The sequence below is a fragment of the Lissotriton vulgaris genome, chromosome 7, assembly GCF_964263255.1.
Source record: "Lissotriton vulgaris chromosome 7, aLisVul1.2, whole genome shotgun sequence".
Taxonomy (NCBI): domain Eukaryota; kingdom Metazoa; phylum Chordata; class Amphibia; order Caudata; family Salamandridae; genus Lissotriton; species Lissotriton vulgaris.
In genome coordinates this window covers 1760936939-1760961772 of record NC_141695.1, presented here as the reverse complement: position 1 = coordinate 1760961772, position 24834 = coordinate 1760936939, and the positions used below count along the sequence as shown (strand labels likewise).

The 24834-nt window shown below is 47.3% G+C and overlaps 1 protein-coding gene across 1 annotated transcript in view; it reads left to right on the top strand.

Moving 5' to 3' along the window:
* The window catches only part of LOC147706607 (uncharacterized), a 740422-nt gene that overhangs the window by 638582 nt on the left and 77006 nt on the right, over positions 1–24834 (top strand). The gene's annotated exons all lie outside the window — the stretch shown is intronic.

Here is a 24834-nt window from a genome sequence, read left to right as displayed (position 1 = left end):
CTTTTCCCCACTTTCGAATTGTACCCACTGTACACACACAAGGGGAAATGACATCAGGTGTAAAAACACTTTTTTTCTCTTCATATTATTTCTCCATACAAACTTACTTTCCCATTGGTAAAACCTCTTACCTGACGTAGCCGCCAAGCTGCAGGGAGAACCCTTTGCTTGCTAAATATAGATCATTTCCAGAGTGAGAACGGGCTGGATCATATTTGGAGAATGCCCACAAACATGCATTTTAGGGTACCTTCCCCAAGACTAACTGCACCCTGTTCAGGACCATAGGAAATAATAATAACTTAAACTATTGGGGTATCATGCCGGACATGGGAGTACAACCATATCTTTGTTATCAGCTTAAACGCCTCCATGAGGGAACATTCGCAAGAGTAAGGATTGACAAGAACGGGCACCTAACGGCTTCTTTCCACATTGGCAAGGGGGTAAGGCAGGGTTGTCTACTTGCACCAACCCTCTTCTCCCTCTTCCTTAATGGGTTAATTGAAGATTTACTTGCCGTTAAGGATATAGACTCTCCAAAACTGGAACGCTGCAAATTTCCTGGATTAATGTTTGCGGATGACACCCTGCTCCTCTCGAAATCACCAATGGGGATGCAGCATGTGTTAAAGAAATTTAGCCAGTTTTGTAAAAAGAGGAACTTGGTGGTAAACATTAAGAAGACAAAATACATGGTCTTCAACGCCAACTCTATAAACTGCCCGCATCCAAGAATGGATGATAGACCATTGGAGAGGGTCCCTATCTTTGATTATGTGGGTCTCACTTTAAATGACAAAATGGGGTGGGGACCCCAAATCAATAAGGCTAACGTGAAGTTAACCCAGGCTATTGAGGGGATTTTAAAAGTCCATAAGAGTTGTGCTTTAAAGGGTATAAGCCCGCCGCTAGAAATCTGTAAAGTCCAAGCTAGGGCAGCTACCTTATACGGGGCAGAACTGTGGTGGCATAGCCCATCCAATGCCCTCACTGTAACTGAAAACAATTGTATAAGACAAATTCTGGCCCTGCCTAAAAATACATCCCTAGTACCACTAAGGATGGATCTGGATATCCTCCCAATTGCGGACCTAATCTCTTTACGCCCATTGCTATATTGGCGACGGCTGTGGAGTACCCCAGAGTTAGGTCACTATAGGGAGGTATTAAAAGTGGTAATGTCAACCCTGGGGCTGGCAGTTTACCCTAGCTGTCCTTTGTTAGGGATTATTTTCATGCAATAGGAAGGGAGGATCTATGGACCATACCTGAGGAATCTTGCCTAGCTATCTCTAGCTAGTGGAGTGAAAGAGTACAAATTGACAAGTATTTTACAGGCAGTCAACCCTTTTAGTGTAACTCATTGCTTTTTGGATTTTAAATTCCAATATAAATTTGAGCCGGTGTTGGACTCAATCCAACCGGTATTAGCTAAGAAGTTGTTTTTGCAATTCAGATATGGGACACTCCCGCTTCACGTCTTAACCAACAAGTGGGCGGGTGCAAACCCCGCCTGTGTCCTGGATGCCTAGTGGAGGAAGAAACAGTAATGTTCTTCTGCTCGGCATATAAGCAGGCTAGGTCTAAGTGGGTTATACAACTTTGCACAAATCTGGGTATTAGGAACTACCGATAATTCTTTAGGATCCTAAAATCTGACACTAATCCAGTTCAAGTTGTTGCAATTTCGAAATTTCTATTTGCTATGTGGTGTAAACGAAGGCACTTACAAAAAAATGTGATATGACAACAAGTAATACCAGCTCCTACCTGTCATCTGCTGTGATTATCTACTCTGTAATAACTAAGCCTGTAAGTCTCAGTATTTGCTGATTAATTTATGTGAGAGATAGAAATACCTGCGAACTGGCTGGTACTTCGATACTGGGCTTTATAAAAACATTCTATGTGAGCCATTCTTTTTTTTATATATTTTTAGTATAAATTATATTCTTAATGTATGTTTTAATTGCTCACATTTCCCATAATGATGATCTTTGTGTTCCTACTTCCTAATGGAGGATCCTATATTCCCATGTTCATAACCCAGTGTTCCTTTTGATTTTGTACCTTTTTTCTGACTTGGATTGTATTATCTTGTAAACTTAAATGTGCTTTTATGGCTGTAATAGCCGAAATAAAGTTTCTTTGATGATGATGATGATTTTTTTTTTAAAGTTACAAATATAAGTACATATAATTTATTGTTAACAACAGTACATATTTTTGATTTTATTCTCAATACACTGTATTATATATAAACAAATTACTTTTAATTAATTCTATAACTCACTTTTATTATTTAATGCATACAAATATATTTTGACTTTGGTGGGAATTTATTTTTTATGTAAATTTGGGGCCACTAATTTAAATGCATTTAATTTTGTTATCAAAATTGTGGGAATAGTGCTGTAGCATGCTTCCTCAGTTTTACATTCAAAATAAATAAATGAAATAATTTACAAATAATATTTAAGATAAAAAAAATATTTTAACATACTTTTCCAAGTTGAATAAACTTTTTTTTACTTTCCCCTATACTTTACTATAGAGATATTCAACAGTCAGGGTGGATATCTCAACATGGTAAAATATGTGCAAAAGTTCACCATACTTTTTTTCATCCCCATTGTCAAAAATGTCTTCTTGACATAGTGAAAAGTAAAAAAAGTTTATACGAATATTTTAATGTTCAATAGTAATGTAAAATAATGTTACATATGTCTGATAAATGTAAATATATAAAATGACATTGAAAACCAGGACAAGGCGCAAAGAGATAGCCCTTAACCAGGACAAGGAGCAAAGAGATAGCAATTACCGGAGTGACCCTGAGTCCTTGAGTGGACACTGCGCCTGTTCGTGAGAAGGGAAGGACGCCAAGCACCGCCACCAGTCGCACCGCCGCCTCGGGACTGCAAATCCCGACAAGCTCAGCGGCGGCGCGTTCCCCGACGCGTCATACGCGCCGGGAGGGGCACCATAAAGCCGGAAGCCCTCGGTGGAGCGGGGGGAGCCCTTAACCAGGACAAGGAGCAAAGAGATAGCAATTACCGGAGTGACCCTAAGTCCTTGAGTGGACACTGCGCCTGTTCGTGAGAAGGGAAGGACGCCAAGCACCGCCACCAGTCGCGCCGCCGCCTCGGGACTCCAAATCCCGACAAGCTCAGCGGCGGCGCGTTCCCCGACGCGTCATACGCGCCGGGAGGGGCACCATAAAGCCGGAAGCCCTCGGTGGAGCGGGGGGAGCCCTTAACCAGGACAAGGAGCAAAGAGATAGCAATTACCGGAGTGACCCTGAGTCCTTGAGTGGACACTGCGCCTGTTCGTGAGAAGGGAAGGACGCCAAGCACCGCCACCAGTCGCGCCGCCGCCTCGGGACTCCAAATCCCGACAAGCTCAGCGGCGGCGCGTTCCCCGACGCGTCATACGCGCCGGGAGGGGCACCATAAAGCCGGAAGCCCTCGGTGGAGCGGGGGGAGCCCTTAACCAGGACAAGGAGCAAAGAGATAGCAATTACCGGAGTGACCCTGAGTCCTTGAGTGGACACTGCGCCTGTTCGTGAGAAGGGAAGGACGCCAAGCACCGCCACCAGTCGCGCCGCCGCCTCGGGACTCCAAATCCCGACAAGCTCAGCGGCGGCGCGTTCCCCGACGCGTCATACGCGCCGGGAGGGGCACCATAAAGCCGGAAGCCCTCGGTGGAGCGGGGGGAGCCCTTAACCAGGACAAGGAGCAAAGAGATAGCAATTACCAGAGTGACCCTGAGTCCTTGAGTGGACACTGCGCCTGTTCGTGAGAAGGGAAGGACGCCAAGCACCGCCACCAGTCGCGCCGCCGCCTCGGGACTCCAAATCCCGACAAGCTCAGTGGCGGCGCGTTCCCCGACGCGTCATACGCGCCGGGAGGGGCACCATAAAGCCGGAAGCCCTCGGTGGAGCGGGGGGAGGCCTTAACTAGGACAAGGAGCAAAGAGATAGCAATTACCGGAGTGACCCTGAGTCCTTGAGTGGACACTGCGCCTGTTCGTGAGAAGGGAAGGACGCCAAGCACCGCCACCAGTCGCACCGCCGCCTCGGGACTCCAAATCCTGACAAGCTCAGCGGCGGCGCGTTCCCCGACGCGTCATACGCGCCGGGAGGGGCACCATAAAGCCGGAAGCCCTCGGTGGAGCGGGGGGAGCCCTTAACCAGGACAAGGAGCAAAGAGATAGCAATTACCGGAGTGACCCTGAGTCCTTGAGTGGACACTGCGCCTGTTCGTGAGAAGGGAAGGACGCCAAGCACCGCCACCAGTCGCGCCGCCGCCTCGGGACTCCAAATCCCGACAAGCTCAGCGGCGGCGCGTTCCCCGACGCGTCATACGCGCCGGGAGGGGCACCATAAAGCCAGAAGCCCTCGGTGGAGCGGGGGGAGCCCTTAACCAGGACAAGGAGCAAAGAGATAGCAATTACCGGAGTGACCCTGAGTCCTTGAGTGGACACTGCGCCTGTTCGTGAGAAGGGAAGGACGCCAAGCACCGCCACCAGTCGCGCCGCCGCCTCGGGACTCCAAATCCCGACAAGCTCAGCGGCGGCGCGTTCCCCGACGCGTCATACGCGCCGGGAGGGGCACCATAAAGCCGGAAGCCCTCGGTGGAGCGGGGGGAGCCCTTAACCAGGACAAGGAGCAAAGAGATAGCAATTACCGGAGTGACCCTGAGTCCTTGAGTGGACACTGCGCCTGTTCGTGAGAAGGGAAGGACGCCAAGCACCGCCACCAGTCGCGCCGCCGCCTCGGGACTCCAAATCCCGACAAGCTCAGCGGCGGCGCGTTCCCCGACGCGTCATACGCGCCGGGAGGGGCACCATAAAGCCGGAAGCCCTCAGCGTCGCGGGACGCGAGCGGGACGCCCGGAGCTAAGCCCGGGCAAAGGGCGGGCCCTCTACGGCCCTCCAAGGCCTGACTAGGCCGGGCCGGGCCACCCCTATAACCTGCGTCCTCGTCCAAAAGACATACAACTATGGCGAAATCTGGATGCGAAGCTCAACCTATGGGTGAAGGGAGCTTAATCTGTGGCCCTCTGGACAAGTTCTTCTCCAAAGTAAAGGGCGAAATTGATAGAGATCTGGCCTTGACAGAGAGGCGCATTGCAAGGAGACAATCTATTGAGCAACTTAAAAATAACATTCTCATACCAGTCCCCTCACCTACTCTTGAGCCCAGCCCACTTAATTCCACCTTAAAAACCACGGTAGAGGATTTAATGAATACTGATAATGTGCCCTCAGTTTTTCAATCCTACTTCCCGTCAAATAATGGATCCCTGCTCCCATCCCCTTTAAAAATTGTTAATCTTATACCCACGGCATCCGACGACCTCATAGACTTGGTTACACCAAATCTGCCAAAGACTGCGGAGTTCGTGGGGCCGGATATCATAGAAATTCCATCCTCCCAGGCCACACAAAAGATTTCTATGTTCCACCCTTCCCCAGTGGTAGTAAAGTCAGGTAAAGAGACTAAAGGGAAACAGAAACCCCAAAAAAATCAGCCTATTATTCGATCCCCGCCCAAAAAACGAAGGAAAAAATTACCAACGAAAAATACCCCTAAAACTCTAACCTCGGCTAAGGACATACTCACAAAAGAATTGCTACAAATTGTAGAAGGAATACCAAAACCACCACGGGAAACATTAAATTCCTGCGTCCCTCCCACAATTAAAGACTTTGTGGACGCCATGGAACATCTTGTGAAGGCATTATTATCACCAATACTCGAGAGAGTGAAAAGAATAGCTACTGAACTGCACACTCTCTCGGAGACCCTGACCCAAGCCCAAGTAGCAAATCCTGACTCCATGTTAAAATCTGGCGACAAATCTAAACAGGAAGCAAAAATCACAACCACCACAGGTAATCCCACTATCACGAAAATTTGGGGGGGAAACCTAGTTGTGAAAAATCGATAAAAGAACAGATCCCTATCAAGCAAACCCCGGTATCAAACCAGAACAAAACTCAACCGTTAGTCTCCACAAAGACGCCACTAACCACTCAAAAACCAGCTGCTCCTTCAAAAGCGCCTCCTCACACGCAGGCAAATTCGACACAAATCAACTCTCTCATTGCCTCAGCAAAAATGGGAAATCCCCCTCCAACCCGGGAAAAAACCCACCCTCCCGTGATACAGGATAAACGGCCAGATAAAAGATATGTCGACCTACCCCCGGCAGCTTCCAAAAACGTTATCATACTAACGGGGGTCGCACCACTTTCAAGTACAGGAGGATACGAAAATCATCACAGTTTAAAAAACAAGGTGATTTTCTGGCTCAGGGAAAATAGGCCCCTACCCCCTCATATAAATGGGGACATAATAATGGTGAGAAGAACTGACTGGGTTGGTATTCGCCCCAAAGACATAGAAGGGGATGTGGTCATTGTCACCTTTAAAGATCCGAGGGTCATTGCACATATTGCAGACTGGTTCTCGGGACTCCATAGGGGACCAATTCTGCCAAAACCCTTAGCCTATTTTTACCCTGAAGCGTTAATGTCCTATAAGCAACACAAATCTCACTATCCTAAACATTCATTTGCGCAGTACGAAAATAACCACCTTACCCAGGGAGTAAGAAACCAGATATCCTTCCCCTCAAACGATCTCTTTCTACCGCCAACTCCACAGTTTTACCCACAGGGTAATGTCAAACGCCCCTCCTTCTTCCACCCAAATTGGAATATACCTTGTTATAACTTCTTTGAGCCACTCTGCGGTATGGAAGACGTAGAATGACTCGCTCAAGAGAAGCAAGTAAATGATGGCTGCAGGAGATCTGAGAGTACCATCGCTCACTCCAATCATAAGCAGGTTAATCATGAAAAGGGCCTAAATAAAAACTCCCCACATTACGGGGTAAATAATAGAGCCCAAACCACTGACAGGGGCAAAGAAAATAGTCTAAGTTGTCTTCCCTTTAGTACAAAAGCCGATTCACACTCTAACAACAAGGCAGACAAGAACAAAACTGGCAACTTACAGTTCCTCTCGTGGAATCTAGCAGGACTCTCTTCTAAAACTATTCTACCGGATTGGATAAAGGTGGTAAATCAGTATTCGATCCTGTGCTTTCAGGAAACTTGGGCGATCTCTCCCATCCACCTTCAAGGCTTTAAGACATTCCATTCACCGGCTGCTGCGACTAAATGGGGCAGACACAAGGGGGGTCTATGCACCTACATTAGTGTAACAGTCGGTCAGAAGATTAGGAAAACATTACTGAGAGATTCCTTTCAGATAATTGTACTGGACATCGCCCCGTCATTGTCACTGCTAATTATAAATTTTTACAATAACCTACCTGCAGACCAATTGGAGAAAGTCATGGATAATTTACATCCTTCCGTCCTTCCGTAAATCTTTAAAAACTCACTTGTTTCGTCTTGCTCACGGCTAGCTGCCTACACCCCCCCACGCCATAGCCCACTGTCTTTGAGCGCCAAGAAACCAATTGGTGTATGTGCGCGGTATTAAATTCTTATTAACATAACATAACATAACATCAAGCCATGCTTACGATTAAAGAAAACTTGGGTGGAGAGTGTGCAATTCTCCTTGCGGGCGATTTAAACTGCCATATCTGCCCAAACACAGAAAGAGATGGGTGTGACATTTATGATACATATGCCTCAGACCCTGGTTTTTCCACCCCCAGCCATTTTTTGCATACAAAGACAGGGGATCTTTTTAACACTTTCGTGATCTCTTTTAACTTACATTTGGTAAATGAGCTCCTGCAGACCCCATGCCCCCCTAAACCAACCTTTCATGGCAGAGGCAGGAACACCATCATAGACTTCCTATTATTCTCTAAAGCACATGCTTTGTTAATACAAGATTGGAACACACTCGACCATCCACACAGTGATCACTATCCTCTGTCCATGACTATAGACTTACCGGGACCATCGCTGTGCCGGAACTCAAATATAGATTCCTATGAACAACCAATTATCTTGGGAGCAAATAATGGATATTGTGTCAAATGGGATAAAATCAACCCAAAAAACCTCCTCAAACACCTAGTCAACAAAAGGAGGGAGGAGATCCATACTTGTCTTTCTAATAAGGACAATCCCGATGTTATCTGTAATGCTTTCATTAAAATTCAGGGCACCTTGAAAGAACTCCTGACGAGACAGTTTAAAACAGGTACACTGGTTCAAAATGGGTGGTTTGATTCAAAATGTACGAAGGCATTGAATTCCTTAAAGAATTTGCTGCGTGTCCAACCTAAACCTCAATTAGAAATACGCCAGGCCAGAAACCAATATCGTCTAGCCATAAAACAGAGAAAAAAGGAACTGAAACAGGAAGCATGGCAGAAATTGGTGGAAACATCGGAGATGGGGGATATCTCAGCTTTTTGGAGACTTATTAATTCCCCCTTGCCATGGGTAAAAATGCCCGAGAGGAACCTGGACATGGCAATAAATGGAGAGATGTGGGCGGCGCACTTCCAGAAGCTCTACACTAAACCCGCATGTTTAAATAACCCTAACCCGGATCCATATTCCATAAACTCAACCCGGGATACTCCATGCCAAATCCTTTTTTCACTTGAGGAGGTGGAATCAGCCATTAAAGAAAGCCCGCCTGGGAAGGCCCCCGGACCGGATGCAATCCCTGCAGATGTTTATAAGGCAGAGATTGAATTCTGGGTTCCCCTATTGACTTCTGTCCTTAACTCTATAAGCATCACAAAGCTCCTGCCAACTTGGGGAGAGGCTATAGTAATACCAATCTTTAAAAAGGGAGACAGACACCTGCCATCGTGCTACAGGCCCATATCTCTCCTCGACACCTTAATGAAAATTGTTGGACGTATAATCCTGAAAAGACTAACCACCTGGATAGAGGAAAAAGATATCCTCTCGAAACTACAATATGGTTTCCGGTCAGGTAGAGGTACCACCGAACAGGTCCTCAATTTACACCTAATCAAGTCAAAATACATCGACATCAAAGGGCACAGTCTGTATATAACATACATAGATCTCACCTCAGCATTCGACTGTGTCCTGCATGACCAACTATGGGATATCTTAACCCACTTCGGGATGGATCCATCAATCCTTCTTTTCATTAAGGCTTTGTACCGTGATGCAGGAGCCAGAGTGAGATATGGACTGAGGGGAGAGTGCTCGCCACGTTTCAACATCAACAGAGGGGTTAGACAGGGGTGCATTCTGGCTCCCCTGCTTTTCTCCCTTTATATAAACGCGATCGGCGAGCATCTCAAAACCATCGAGTGTGACTTCCCCAAAATAGGAGGACAACCGGTTCCAATTCTGCTATATGCAGATGACGCTGCAATTCTATCCCAGACCAGAATGGGCCTACAAAAGGCAGTATCAGCTTTCACGACTTTTATGAATGACAGGGGCCTCAAAGTCAACATAGCAAAATCGTACACCATGCTATGTAACAAAAAACAAAAAATCCCATGCCCCATCTTTATCGAGGACCAAAGATTGGAGACAGTGGAGACATTTACATATCTGGGAATCTGCCTACATAGAAAGTTACTCTGGAAAGCAGCAATAGAGAAGAGGAAACTCGCTTTTTTGAGAGCAATTGGAGGTCTCCGGGATTTTGCAGGAAAGATAGGGGGCAGACCAGTTAAACAACTAATAACTATATATAAAGCAAAATGTGCATCTACCGCTATCTACGGGGCTGGCCTTTGGGGAGTAGATAAAAGCATCTCAATGATACAAACTCTGGAAAATCAATTTCTAAGGTATCTTCTCGCTGCCTCAAAGGCAACCTCTGTATATAAAATGCACATTGAGCTGGATCTCCCGTACATAACAGATACCATAAAAACTGAACCCCCCCTTCTCTGGCACAAAATTTGGACTACCCCTGAGACTGCTTTTAATAGAGAGGTGCTACAAGACATTTTTAAATTGGAAGGGGCCAAACCCTCCAACCAATCGAATTGGTTGAACTATGTTAGAAATTTCTTTTTTGAGATCGGGCACCAAGAGTGGTTTACAGATCCATCGTCACTGGAAAATATTTCGCGAAAACATCTGAGAACGATTTTAATGGCGCACTTGGAATCAGTCAGATGGAATAAACAAAAATTTTCTGACACCATCCTGGCATATCAAAGGGTAACACCTCAGAAGGGCCTCCAACCATACCTATCATCAGATTTTCCGTGCTACTCAAGGATGTTACTCACCAGATTCAGAATGGGCTCTTTTCATCGATACGTAACATTCCCAAAATGCAACGACTGGTCACGGATCACCTGTCCCTGTCCCTGTGATACTACTTCACAACAATCTAACATTCACACCGTCCTCTTCTGCAAGTATTACGGGATTCTGAGAAAAGCCCTATTATTACCCCTACTAAAGAGATGGAATATCAGGACATGTAAAACTGCTTTTGAGCGTTTACAGGAACTTGAGGATAAGGAGGTGACAACCAAAATGGAACAGTTTTTAAAATTAGTGATAAAATTTAGGAAAACCTTAGATTGAGATTGGAGATAGCGATTACTCCTCTCTGTTTTTAATCTCCCTTTTTTAAACGTAGACTTTTAATTTTTTCCGAAGCTTTGTATGAAATTTTAAACTGAGACATTTTCAATCATTTGTTATATAATTGCATTTTAAATCATGTATATGAAGGTATGCTTATATGATATTTGTCTAAATATCGAATAAAGCTTATTTTGAACCTTTGAACCTTTTGACATTGAAAATATTTTATCCTGTTTAAATAAAAATACTTTGTAACCAAAACAACAAATGATGTGCATTAATAATAAAGTGATTGTACATAAATAATTACTAGTGATTGTTGACTTTTTAAAATAATTTATTTTAAATTAACATTATTTAATAGGGCTTTACATTTAAGTCCACTTTTCCATTCTGTTCTATGGTGCGGTTTTTTACTTGTAGGTGTTGGTCATGTGTGGTGGTACTACTGTTTCTTTTTTTGGAGGGATTCACTTATGTAAGTTAGGCTCCTCCTCTTTTTTCAGGAGGTGGATACTTGCAAGCCTACACTTTTGAGTAACTTGACACTCAGATTTTGTGAATAGCAGGCAGTTGTAAAGTTACTCAACAGTGTAAGATTAAGGGGCCCATTAGGATATCGGGCGGTGGCAGCACCGCGCTGGTGGCGGGGCAGAAAAACAGCCTTTTCCGCCCGTGAGCAGAAGAAATCACGTCCCCTATATTAGTATAACAAAACGTAGGTCATTTCCTGTCCGCCCCGGAGCGCCGTGCACCGCCATCAAAGTGCATCAGCCACCGCAGCGGTGGAAGCCACTCGAGACTCACCGCCGTGCAGAATGACGTCCGCTCCCCTCCACAAACTAGGATGGCCCAATCAAGCAGACGCACCACAGCGGAGACACTGTACAACCAGAGATGGCGGAAAGTGGACAGCGGAGCGCGATCCCTGAGACCCGTTCATGAATGCCATGGACCCAGCCCTCCATATGCATCCGGTGATGTACCTCCTACAACACTACCATCAGATGGGCCGCCGCGGACGCCGCCGCAGGTACGGAACTACACAAATACAACACACAACACACAGGCTGACACAGGGTCCAATCACCACACAGAGACCCTGCTGGGGGTCACAACACATCCACAAGGGCACCCACACATGACCCACCTGACAACAGGGCACCCCTCTGCATCTGGGAAACACATCGACCGCCAACCAGCAGCAACGTCCCGGTCACGTCCCTGCTGCGGTTAACACATGCGCACTATGCAGAAGGCAGGGACACTCCAAGGCATGGGCAGGGCACAAACGCCACAGGGACACACCACCCCCAACCAGACATCAACACACACCAGCAAGTCACAGGCCAGCTGCCCATCCTGTGCACCCCCATGCACAGCAACAAGCACTGCAACAAACAAGCACAATACACACCCTGCACCACACAACACACAACCAGTGAGACAGCCACTGCAGGAGTGACTGACAAGGAACACACAACACCAGTGCCACACACACTCAAGGCTGACAATACTTTCCAGCACATACACACACCCTGGGTGTAGCCACAGACACAACACACACACAGGGAGCCCCAATAGATGCCTGCACAAAACAACACACACACACTACAGGAACACACACTGAACCCCAACAGAAACAGACATACCCTGTCAGCCAAACTGGTGAAAGGCAATGGGAGCACAGACACAACAGGAGTGCACATCCGCATCACTCAGGAACCAAAAACACACTCCATAACACAAATCACATGAAAGGGGTGCACCAGCAGAGACCCACACTGACACATCAAACCAACTACAGATGCACATGACATCCTAATCAACAAACACCACAGGACATCATGCCCTGATAATGCCAAGGCCACATACACACAGCACTGTATGCACAACAAGCAGTGTGTGCACAACAAGCACAACAGCCACAGACAGACATACATGACACAACCTCAACACCCACACCACAAACCAGCACTGCACAAATACAACAGCACACCCAGGAAGTGAAGCAATACCACAGCCAACACACATACATTCCAACACAACAACAACACATGCACCACTCTGGGATACAAGAGCCCAGCCACCCCAACCAGAGCACTGGGCAGCACACACAGCTGGAGTGCACTTGACCAATCCTGAATGACTAATGGCACAAGAACAGCACACATAAACCATTGGGGTAATGTCTAGAGTGCAATATCACTCTTGGCCCAAGAACTGCACCACAAAGCACACTCACACAAATGAAGTCATTGGGAGGACACACACATGGAAACCAAGGGGACAGCTGACATCAAAGTGAACTACCCTGCATGTCAGTAGTAGACATGTAAGGGGTGTACCACACACAAATAGAGGGAAGGCAGACCCACAATGTCCAGGCACAAGTGGCACACATAGGGGATGGCTGCACACCACACACACCATGCCATACAGGAGGAGAAAAGGCACCATGTGTCTGGAATGCTTGACAAACACAAACACAATGGCAGTGTGGAGCAGCAGGCCCACACAGTCTACACAAACACACCCAAGACACATTGAGGATCAAACAAACACAACACTGATGTGCAAGTCACACACTTTGCACACTAAGTTATGAAAAACAACAAGGAGGAGTCACACAGAACAGCATGGACATACCAACACACAGCACAGTGCACAACAAACACCTCACACAAGTGCATACAATCTCCTACAAAGGGCAACACAAAACAAACAATAGGCACACCACTCCTGGGTGACACATGTGTGTCTCTCACAATCCAGGGGCACACACACATCCACTACAAACTTACACCCTTCACCCTGTACACCTCTGCTACACCCAAGACAACGCATCTCATGTAGGCCATGGAACCAGGACAAGGGCCAACACAAGATGACCATGCACATACATGGCTGGGCACACAGAAAGGAATCCACACACATACATCATGACCTTTCCCACCCTGCATGCAAACCTGTGCACAGCATCACACCCTGTGCTGGCAGTGTCCCCCAACCTGACATGTGAACAGTGTAGCCAACCATAGCAAATCACTAAAAACTTGACTGCATGGCAGGTAAAATAGCCATCACAGATAACACTAGTATCAGGGTCTGAATGGACTGCAGACCCTGTCACTCCTGTCTGAAAATCTGATGTGGGCAAAGAGCTTAGCAATATTGAAGTGATACATAGAGCTTGGGGAACAGGCAATCAAATGCAAACACCAAAATAACTTCAATCAGCAAGGGCACTGACAAAACACACAACAGGAGTAACTGTATTTATTGACATATTGCACAGATGTGACAGTAGAACAAACGTAGACAGCAGCAAGGCACAAAATGATGAGCATATGCAACAGAATCTGCACAGGTTAAATACAAAGTGGAAGGCCAGTGTCCATAGCACAGGTGGCACAGCAAGAATGAATGAATGAATGAAAAAAATCTTACACCGCGCAACTTAGCCCAAGGGCATCAAGGCGTTAGAACAGGTCATCCAACACATCATCAGACAAAGTCGGCTTTACATATACGCTTCAGAAAAAAAACAGGTCTTTAAGGCCCTACGGAACAAAGCGAGTGAGGGTTGCCTTACGAGCTCAGGGGGGAGAGAATTCCACAATCTGGGTGCTACAGAGGAGAATGCTGTACCTCCCCATTTCGCCTTTACAAATCTGGGGACCTCAAGAAGGTTTTTATAGGAGGAAGAAAGAAATCTGCTAGGGGAATAGCGATGAACAAGAGACTTGATCCCTTCTGGGCCAGTACCGTGGAAAGCTCCATGAGATAAACAAAGAGTTTTAAAATTTATACTAGAGTGTATAGGGAGCCAATGTAGATTCTCCCGTGCTGCAGAAGCTGAGGCCTATCTGGGGAGGCTCAAAACCATCTTTGCCGCAGCATTCTGGACCATTTGGAAACGATGGATGAGACCCTTGTTAATGCCCAAATAAAGGGTGTTACAATAGTCCAGCCTAGAGGAGACTAATGCTACCATAGCCTGTTTCTGAGCATCTGGGGAGAGATAATGGGCGATCTTTCTAATAACCCTAATGATGCCACAACAAGTGGAAACAGTCCTATTGACCTAAAGGTCGAAGGAAAGGGCATTGTCCATTAGCACGCCTAAGTTCTTAGCATACTGGCGAGGGGGGGACTTTCCCCGAGTAAGGGCGGCCACCAATCCCTTGACCAGATATCCTGATTACCCCCAAAGATCAGAACATCCGTTTCTCCCTGTTCAATTTCAGGAAATTCTGCACCATCCACTGAGAGACAGCCTCTATACAATTCCTAATATTCTGGGCAGAGTCCTTCACGGAATGAGTAAGGGAAACCATTATTTTGGTGTCGTCAGCATAGAACAGCACATCCAGCCCAAAAGATCTAACCACCCTGGCAAATGGGGCCACATAGATGTTAAACAATGTGGGGCTCATTGAAGAGCCCTGACGGACCCCACAATGCACAGGTTTAGGGGCAGACAGAAACTGGCCCAGTTTCTCTCTCTTTTCCCTTTCTTTAAGGAAGGAAGCAAGAAGGCTCAAGGCAGAGCCTCCGACCCCTATCTCTCTAAGGCGAGACACCAATATAGATGGAGACAGAGTGTCGAAGGCTGCCGTAAGGTCTAACAGGACCAAGAGTGTAGTATGGCCCTCGTCGACCTGAGAGCGAATGTTGTTGACAACAGCAGTAAGAGCAGTTTCAGTGCTGTGATGTTTCCTAAAGCCATGCTGAGAGACATCCAAGAGGGCAGAGTCCCTAAGATAAGAGCTAGGATGGAAATTAGGATGAGACTCCAGCATCTTTGCGGGGGCAGGAAGAAGAGAAATGGGACGGAAATTTTTCAAAACTGCAGGGTCCAAAGCAGGTTTCTTCAGAAGAGGTTTTACAACCGCCATCTTCCATGAGGAGGGAAAAATTCCCTCCAAGATGGCACGGTTCATAACATTCATGAGAGGTGGAGTAACCACTTCTCTGCAGGCTTTCAAACCTTTAAGCGGACAAGAATCCAAGGGAGAGCCCGATTTAGTGTTGTTCAGGAGCTGGACCGTCACCTCTGGAGTTAGAAGAGGGAAAGACAGAAGACTTGGGAGCTGCTCACCAGGCGGGCTCCCGGCCTCAAAGGAGGCAGGGGGAATAGAAGATCTCATGCCCAAGTTTAAAGATTCAAGCGTGCCATAAATGTCCACGATCTTAGTATGGAAAAAGGCAGAGATGTTATCACACAGCTGTTGAGATTCCACTATAGAGTCAGCTACCTGGGGAGAGGATAGGAAGTCTATGATTTTGAAAAGATCTCTTGGAGAGTTAAGGGAAGCAGTAACCTTAGAGAAATAGGCCCTCTTTTCCTCCACAATGGCTAGCTTGTATTCCTTTAAGCAGAGTTTATGTTGTTCCTTCTCCACGGGGTCGAGATGAACCCGCCAGAGCCTCTCCTGTTTTCAACACCCCTGTCTCAACTGCCTAAGTTTGTCTGTGTACCAGGGGGCCGAGGGACTCTTCCTTGCTGAATAATGCTGTTTAAGCGAGGCCAAGGTATCCAATGCCCCTGAAAAAGCATCCGCGAATTTGAGAGCAGTCGAGTTAACATCCTGCAAATGAGCAGGCGCCAGCCCATTCAGAAAGGGAAAAAGTACCTTGTTATTAATAGATTTAAAATTTCTTTTGAGTTCCCACTTCTTGGCATCTGGCAGAGAGGGGGCTGTTTCCTGGTAGGACAAGAGTAGGGGTACAGCAAAGTGGTCAGACCAGGCTAAAGGGACCAAAGGTCCCAGCTTTAGCCTGGGGTCATTGGAAAAGACTCCATCAAGCATATGCCCTGCTAGATGGGTGGGGCCAGCCACCAGCTGAGCCAAACCGCAAGAGTCCAAAGTTTCCAGGAGCGCCTGAGTATCCCCAGAGCCCACATTCTCTAAATGGAAATTGAAATCGCCAAGAAGAGTAATATTGAGCCTCTCGATAAACGGCTCTAGCAATTTAGTAATATCCTGGCTAAAAGAGGATCTGGGTCCCGGCTGTCTATAGAACAAGAGGCCAGAAAAATAAACAAAGGGACAGGAATTAATAGAAAAGTAGAAAGCCTGAAAAGGATGTGAGGGAGTAGAGAGAGACTCTGTGCAACAGATAAGAGAGTCCTTATAGAGGATTCAAACTCCTCCTCCTCCGCGACCAACTCTGTCCATTCTGGACAGAGCATAGCCGGTGGGAATGGCATATACCAGATCAGGTCCCAAAGCATTCGTTGCCCAGGTCTCTGTAATAAACACCCAAGAAGGGTTCCTAGCAGAGACAAAGTCTCTAAAAGCAAAATTGTTTTAAAGTAAGGACCACGCATTAATGAGAAACCCCATTTTAGTTGTCAGATTTGGAGCATGCCTGGATACAGTAGGGGTCAACTGTAACTTCAATATTTCCCCGTTTCCAAGATCACACCTCTGGCACCCATCAACCAATTTCTTCAAGAGAGCCTCTGGGTCAATAGTATGGTAATAAGACTTGACTGAAGGCCTAAGTTCAAGCAGGAACTTTCTGTTATAACAAAGCCTTACTTGAGGGCGGATGGGCGGTAGGGCAGCCTCCCTGGCCCTTGGCGCGATCTTGGCGTGGACGGGCGCAGAAGGGCTTGCCGCCTGCACGCCCGCTGCGCGCGTCCGCTACTCACGGGACAGGGCATGTGAGTTAAGTAGGGTGGCGCCGGAAGGCAGTACTAGCGCGTGACCCTCGCTCCCCAATCAGGGAGACAACAGCAATTTGTGCCGGCGCCCTCCATAGCAAGTGGGAAAACCCGTGGTGGAACTGGGCACTGGCGAGCAACTAACAAACACAGGGAGCCTGGCTCAGAGATAAGGTATGAACACAATACAATTTAAAATAATGAATTTTAAAACGAAACAAACAGAAGTGCAACAACAGTGACTTTTAAAATATCAGAGACCGCTACGCGTGGAACAGGTCATGTGAGTTAAGTAGGGTGGTGCCAGGAGGCAGAACTAGAGCGTGACCCTCGCTCCTCAATCAGGGAGACAACAGCAATCTTGCCGGGGCCCTCCACAGCAAGCGGGAAAATCCGTGGTGGAATGGGGCGCTGGCGACCAACTAACAAGCACAGGGAGCCTGGCTCAGAGATAAGGTAGGAACACAATACAATTTAAAATAATGAATTTTAAAAAGAAACGAACAGAAGTGCAACAACAGTGACTTTTAAAATATCAGGGACCGCTCAGCAAGTACATGAGAGGCTGCACAGGGGAGAGTCCAGCACAGCAGAGCAACAGGGCCAGTGTCCGAAGCACAGGTGGCACAGCAAGTACATGAGAGGCTGCACAGGGGAGAGTACAGCACAGCAGAGCAACAAGGCCAGTGTCCATAGCACAGGTGGCATAGCAAGTACATGTGAGGCTGCACAAGGGAGAGTACAGCACAGCAGAGCAACAGGGCCAGTGTCCATAGCACAGTGGAGAGGCCAACACATCAGAGCAACAGGGCCAGTGTCCATAGGACAGGTGGCACAGCAAGTACATGAGAGGCTGCACAGGGGAGAGCACAGCAGAGCAACTGGGCCAGCAACACACCCTGGCTGTAAACAATGTAGAGGAATAGCACACTTGTCTGAGAGACAGGCATATGGGGGGATGTCCACTCACTCCTGGCTGTCATGCGGACTTGGACCTGGCAGTGTGTCGGGGACAGCAGGCCCACTTGAGTGGGGTGACAGAGCCTCAGGTGATGTAGGGCTATCAGTGGCTTGGCAAGCTGGAGGGCTGTGTGAACCAGGTGGCATAGTGGCACGTGGATGTGGAGTCATGGCCACCTCTGACACAGTGTGGGTGGGAGAGCTTTGAGGGGTGCCCTTTCACTTTTTCGAAATATGAAATGGCTTCCCTGTCTTGGGGTTGATAGGAAGTTGTGATGACACAACAGGCACACACACCAACTGTCCCACATCAGGTGCAGACACTGGCACAACCTCTGGTGATGTGCTGGATCCTGCGGAACGCTTTGTCTGGCTATGCCTCTGGACCACCCTCCCAGTGCCCTCCTTTGCCTTTTCCTCAGGGGTTCTCTTGACAGTGCCCTCCCTTGCCTTTTTCTCAGGAATGTTTTTTACAGTGCCCTCCTTTGCCTTTTTTCCAGGGGCGCTCTTGACAGTGCCCTCCTTTGCTTTTTTCTCAGGGGAGGTCTAAACAGTGCCCTCCTTTGCCTTTTTCTCAGGGGTGGTCTTTAAAGTGCCCTCCTTTGCCTTTTTCTCAGGGGTGGTTTTTACAGTGCCCTTTTTTGCCTTTTTCTCAGGGGTGCTATCTACAGTGCCCTCCTTTGCCTTTTTTCTCAGGGGTGCTATCTACTGTGCCCTCCTTTGCCTTTTTCTCAGGGGTACTATCTACAGTGCCCTCCTTTGCCTTTTTCTCCGGGTGGTCTTTAGAGTGCCCTCCTCCACCAGCTCCACTGGGCTCGGAATTGGGGTTGATGTGGTGGGTGGATGTGTCCCTGTGCTCTTCCTAGGTGTACCCTGCATATACAACACCTCCTCAGTGGGCACAGACACTGCATGGCTAGGTGTGCATGAAGTTTTAGTGACAGAAGAGTCTTTTGCTGGTGATGCCTCTGCGGCATGGGAGCCGATTGTCTGCCTCATTGCTCTTCTGGCCTTGCTCTTCCCTGACTGGCTCTTGTCTGTGCATTCTGGGGTGGCCCTGCTCTTCTGTGGTGATGGTGTCTGTTGGCGGGAGTGCTTGGTTTGTGTCTGTTGTGTGCTCCTTGTGCTGTATCGTTTCTGTGACGCAGCCAAACCATGATCTCTGTCATTTGATGTGGCCACTGACTGTGGGGTGGACAAAGGCACCTGAGGTTGAATGGGAGCATGTGCCTGTTGAAGGGCTACAAAAGGGGGTGGTGATGGACGGAGCATCTGAACCAATCAAACACTCACACCCAGTCAACAGATCTGGGTTTAATCCATCACCGTTCTTTAGCCCACTCTGCCACCCCAGTTCAGACATGGCCATATGCAAATCAGTCTGACCCTGTGCCTCATGGGAACAGTCCAGTCCGAACCGCCAAGCCATGCCTTCCCTGGACCGGAAACAAGCTTCCGAGGACCGGTTTCTGGCATTTCAGCTGTCTTCAGCCCGGCTTTCCTGAATCCAGTGGCAAAGTAAGCAAGGGACTCACGTCTGAGCATACCCTGCCAACTTATGGCGAACAAAGAGGTACAAAAGGGGGTGGTGATGGACGGAGCATCTGAACCAATCAAACACTCACTCCCAGTCAACAGATCTGGGTTTAATCCATCACCGTTCTTTAGCCCACTCTGCCACCCCAGATCAGACATTGCCATATGCAAATAAGTCTGACCCTGTGCCTCATGGGAACAGTCCAGCCCGAACCGCTAAGCCAGCCTTCCTTGAACCTGAAACAAGCTTCCGAGGACCGCTTTCTGGCATTTCAGATCTGTTGACTGGGTGTGAGTCTATGATTGGTTCAGATGCTCCGTCCATCACCACCCCCTTTTGTACCGCTTTGTTGAAGGGCAGACGTCACTGCGGATGACAACGGCTGGACTATACAGTGTAGCCCACCCACGTCAGAGTGTATGTCCTCCATATATGCAACCACCTGACCTAATTTCTTGTCATGGTCGCTGAAGGCATTGAGCAGGGCGGTCTGGCCCACACAAAGCTGGTGCAGGAGCTCAACAGACTCTGCACTGAGGGCAGCAGAGGGGAAAGGTGCAGGGGCAGCGGTGCCAGGTGTAAATGTCACTCATCCCCTCTTACTGACATGGATACGGGCAGCACCAGAGGAAGTGGATGGGAGGCTGGGCACTGGCTGCTAGGTGGTAGATGATGATGATGCAGACTCCCCATCCCCTATGCCTGCGAACATGGTTGCATCACCACTGGCATCAGGTGATGTACTACTCTGTGTCTCAGCCACGGATTCCTCCTGCATACTTCTGTCCCCCTCAGATGCGCTGGTGGGCTCTATGTCACTGGCCTCCGGTGCAGCTGTAGTGCCACTCTCGCCACCACTGGTGTCTGGCTCCAGTTCCTCTGTGGTCTCTTGCGAATCTGCATGAGAGAGGGATACAGGGTTGTGTAAGTGTCATCATCTGGCCACACGAATTACAATCAATGCAGTACAGGAGAGGCCCAAACCAACATGGTAACCACATTGCAGCAACACACAACATAGACCACAACAGTGCCTGTAACGCTGAATATCTGCCATGACTGAGCCATGATGATGCCACACAGCACTAAACCCTGCCCGTAGATGAAGTGTACCACACACACACACCTTGGCCTGCCCACACCTTGGGACATGAAGAGGGTACAACACTTATTATGACCGACAGACCTTCAGGGAACGGGAGGGGACAACACACACACCTATTAGGACATGACAGTCCACAATGCCAAGTGGGCCATACCAAGCACCATTTGTTACTCTGGGGCACATTGTTGGCAGATTTGTGGGCCTTAACGATCATGGTGCATGCAAACAGGCATACATGAAGTCACACTCAGTAAGTATACACTGCTTTTCACCACCTAATAGATTCCCCAATGCTGAATGGCCATGTGGAGCCTAACATATCTGGCACTGAGAAAGTACAGCAGGGAGGATCAGCTTAGTAAGGCCAGGGTGGCCCAATGTCTGATACTAGCACACATCTCAGCAGCCACTCGCATGACACAGCACAGCAACACATGCATATCACATGGGTCACCACACCCACATGTCCTGTACACATGCATCAACTCCCAACCAAAGTCACCCTCCCCAAATACTCACCACCCCTGCCTGCCTGCTGATGCTCCTTCAGATGTGCATCGAGTTCTGGATGAGTCACTGCCAAGATGCGGCCCATCAGTGGAGTCATGCTGCGCCGTGCCAAACCCCATGTGCGTGGTAGCATCCCCAAGGTCATCTCTGCCACTTGCTTTGCCAGCCGGCTGATGTCGTCCCACCTCTTGTGGCAATGGGTGCGTCGTCGGTTGGATACCCCCAGTGCGCGCACCTTTGCTGCAATGGACCTGCACACGGCCTTACGCTGGTGTACCTTGAGCTGTAGGTATGAGAGAAAAGAAGGGTGAATGACCAGTTACACAGTGTCATGTACCAACATGTATCAGTACAGTAGCAAGACACAGAGTCAGGACCAATTGTAACATCCCTCCAAACAAAACTGGGGGTCCCTTCGCAAGGGCACTCTGCATGGCTCAAACAGATGTGATTGCATGCACACATTGGGGTGTAGACGGTCCCTGATAATCTCACACACAGGCAGGATGCACATTCACAATATGCATCAACAGAAGTGTGTTAGTGTGCAAGTATACAGGACACAGATGGGGCATATCTACTATTCAGTGTGAAGGGACTGGAACAAGGAGCATGTACGTTTGGTGATGTTTCATTGTTTGTGATTTGGACTGGCTCAGAAGAAACCTTGAATTCATTCCACCTCTGGCTGAATCAACGAAGTACTGATATTCAATTTACCATGCAGTCACATCGAGAAAAAGTTGACTTCCTTGATATTACTATCTTCCATGAAGAGGGTCAACTGTCCACAACACTGTATCGGAAACCTGCTGAACGCAATTCGCTCTTACTATATAATAGCCATCATCCTAGAGGCCTGAGGGACAACCTGCCGGTTGGTCAATTTTTCAGGATAAGACGAAATTGTTCCAAAAAAGATGATTATTTTTTGCAGTCCGATGTCCTAACGGTGAAATTGTTGGAAAGGGGATATCCGAAAAGACTCGTGAAGAGAGCACAGAAACGGGCATGGTATAGTCCCAGAGATGAATTACTCACTCCGCACATCAGAAACGACAACATTAATGATCGGATGATTTGTGTTACCACATATAACACACAAAGTAACAACATAAAGAAAATTGTCAATAAATATTGGCCTCTGGTGTCAGATGAGATTGGTCAACCACAGCAACCCATGCACTCGTTTAAGAAATCTAGGAATATCAAGGATCAAGTGGTTAGCTCCTACCTAGCGACACCTGAGCCACCCACCCTGCAAACTTTGTGGAATTTGCCATCAGTGCTCGGCCATTATAGATGTGGCCAGTGTAAAGCTTGTCCAATGTGTGCACAAACAAAACAGTTCAAATACAAACAGCAATGTGTAGATTTAAAATCATTTACAAATTGCAATACAACCTGTGTGATTTACTGTATTAAATGCCCATGTGGCCTGGCCTACGTAGGCCAAACACAACAGAAAATTAAGGTCCGAATTTTGCAACATCAAAGCAGGATCAGATGTGAGGTAGTGGGGGCACCACTCGTAGACCACTACAGGAGGTTTGGCCATACAGTAGATGAGCTAGAGTGGGTGGCCCTTGAAAAGGTGACCCTGGGACCCCGCGGAGGGAGTATATCATCCATCCTCACTGTAAGAGAAAGCAAATGGATGCACCGTTTGGACACTATAGTGCATGGTCTCAATGAACAAGAGAATAATTATGCCCAATTGGCATGCTTATAGTGTCAGATCCAATGTAATGTCATGCCATGATTATCTGATGTGACATATAATTGTCAGTGCTAAGATTGTAACACCAACTGTGATGTGCCGGTTTTTTTGTAATTCAACTGAGATAAGATGCTTTTTATTATTGTTTACATGTGTCTAATTATTACATGTCTGCAACTTCTGTAAGCCTCCACATTTTTGAAATGTAATAGGATTGGTGGGTAGAACGTTGTCTTTAACATACTGAATTCCCTTGGGTGTTTTGTCCTGATAAACATCTCGTCACAATAATCCAGACGCGTTCAGGAGCAGATTTACTAAATATAAATAGTTGATGTCTGTGCGCCTTTTAGGACAATCTGTTTTTGTGCTTAAATATGGCTCGGAATCACTAACGCGGTAAAACGTTAGACGAGCATCTCATCACCCCAATCCAGATGCGTTAGGAAGCAGACTTTGTAATAGATGTCTGTGCGCCCTCGCAGTTATACTATGTATATTGGTGTGCTAATAATAGAATCACCAACGCGGTAAAAACGACAACCCATGCATTTTCCCTGCTTAATTTCAACCGGGGTCGAGTCTGTTCACCATTGCAAGTGTGCGCCTATTGGCTGCATTAAAAGCACTGACATCTAGCTGCTACCCGTTTTCCCATTACCGCTCCTGGCCTCGCGGTGAGTCACTCGAGTAAACGGAGTGATGTGCTGATGAGTAGCGAGTTTTCTTTCCCGCTTGCATTTCTCCATTCTTCGGGTAAGCCTCAGATGAATCATTAATCATCCCCCTTTCCATGCGGAGTTTGCCAGTGTTTATTCTAAAACGCTCCTCCTATCGATTTTGTCCCACAGGGACGCAGGAAAAACCAGAGAGGAAATTTCTAGCGCCTTTGAAGAGGCAGCATTTCCAAGCAATAATTTTGAAGGGAAAAGCCATTGCGAGCGTAAACGCTTGTTGCACTCTTTAATGGTGAGTAAAATAACGAAATAGTGGCTTTAGATGCCATTGTGATATGAGAGATATGTTTTTTGATAAAACAGTATTTTCTCGCTCTTTTGTTAATTACAGATGAGACATTTTTCAACAGTAGAAGCTGTTTTCCATATAAAATAACACCTAGGAGCGCCGCAGCGTGAATAGGTGAGCCTTTGACTAGTGTTACACTGCTTGGTTTTGAATAAGGAATGTCAGGAATGATTAAGGCCAGCCCTGAGGTTGGCAGGTTTGGTTGGTTCTCCGGTGTGTGTTTTGTCAATTTATGTGTTTTTAACCCGGCTGGGTAGTGTTTGATGTTCTATTAATTCAGACACTTGTGCTTATATTAATTAAGGTTTTGGGTGGATTATAGCCAATACAGTCCACTGTCTTACAAATGCCTAATTTACTTTTAGGATCACGCTCTCTTGACATTAGGAGCCCTTGGCCCAACAACGGTATCAGACGGAGCCATTAGAATCATCGTGCTTCGTGTAGGTAATTTGGTTTGGCTTTAATGAGCCTCCATCTCTTCCTTTAAGAATATATTAATTCTAATTAAGTCTCTCCTTTATAGGTGCCCTTGTATACTACCCCCACACCCCACTATCACCCGTCCTGAGGAAGACCCCGCTGTAGGGCAATAGCGTCGCCTGCTCAACTGGGGTCGAAACGTCGACATACTGTTATCTGCTCTTACCTGTTGGCAAACTGTTCATTTGTGACTGTGCCAGCCATTAACAGGATAGGATTGTTTTATTTTATGAGTTGATACATGACAATGTGTAAATGTCTAATGTGGT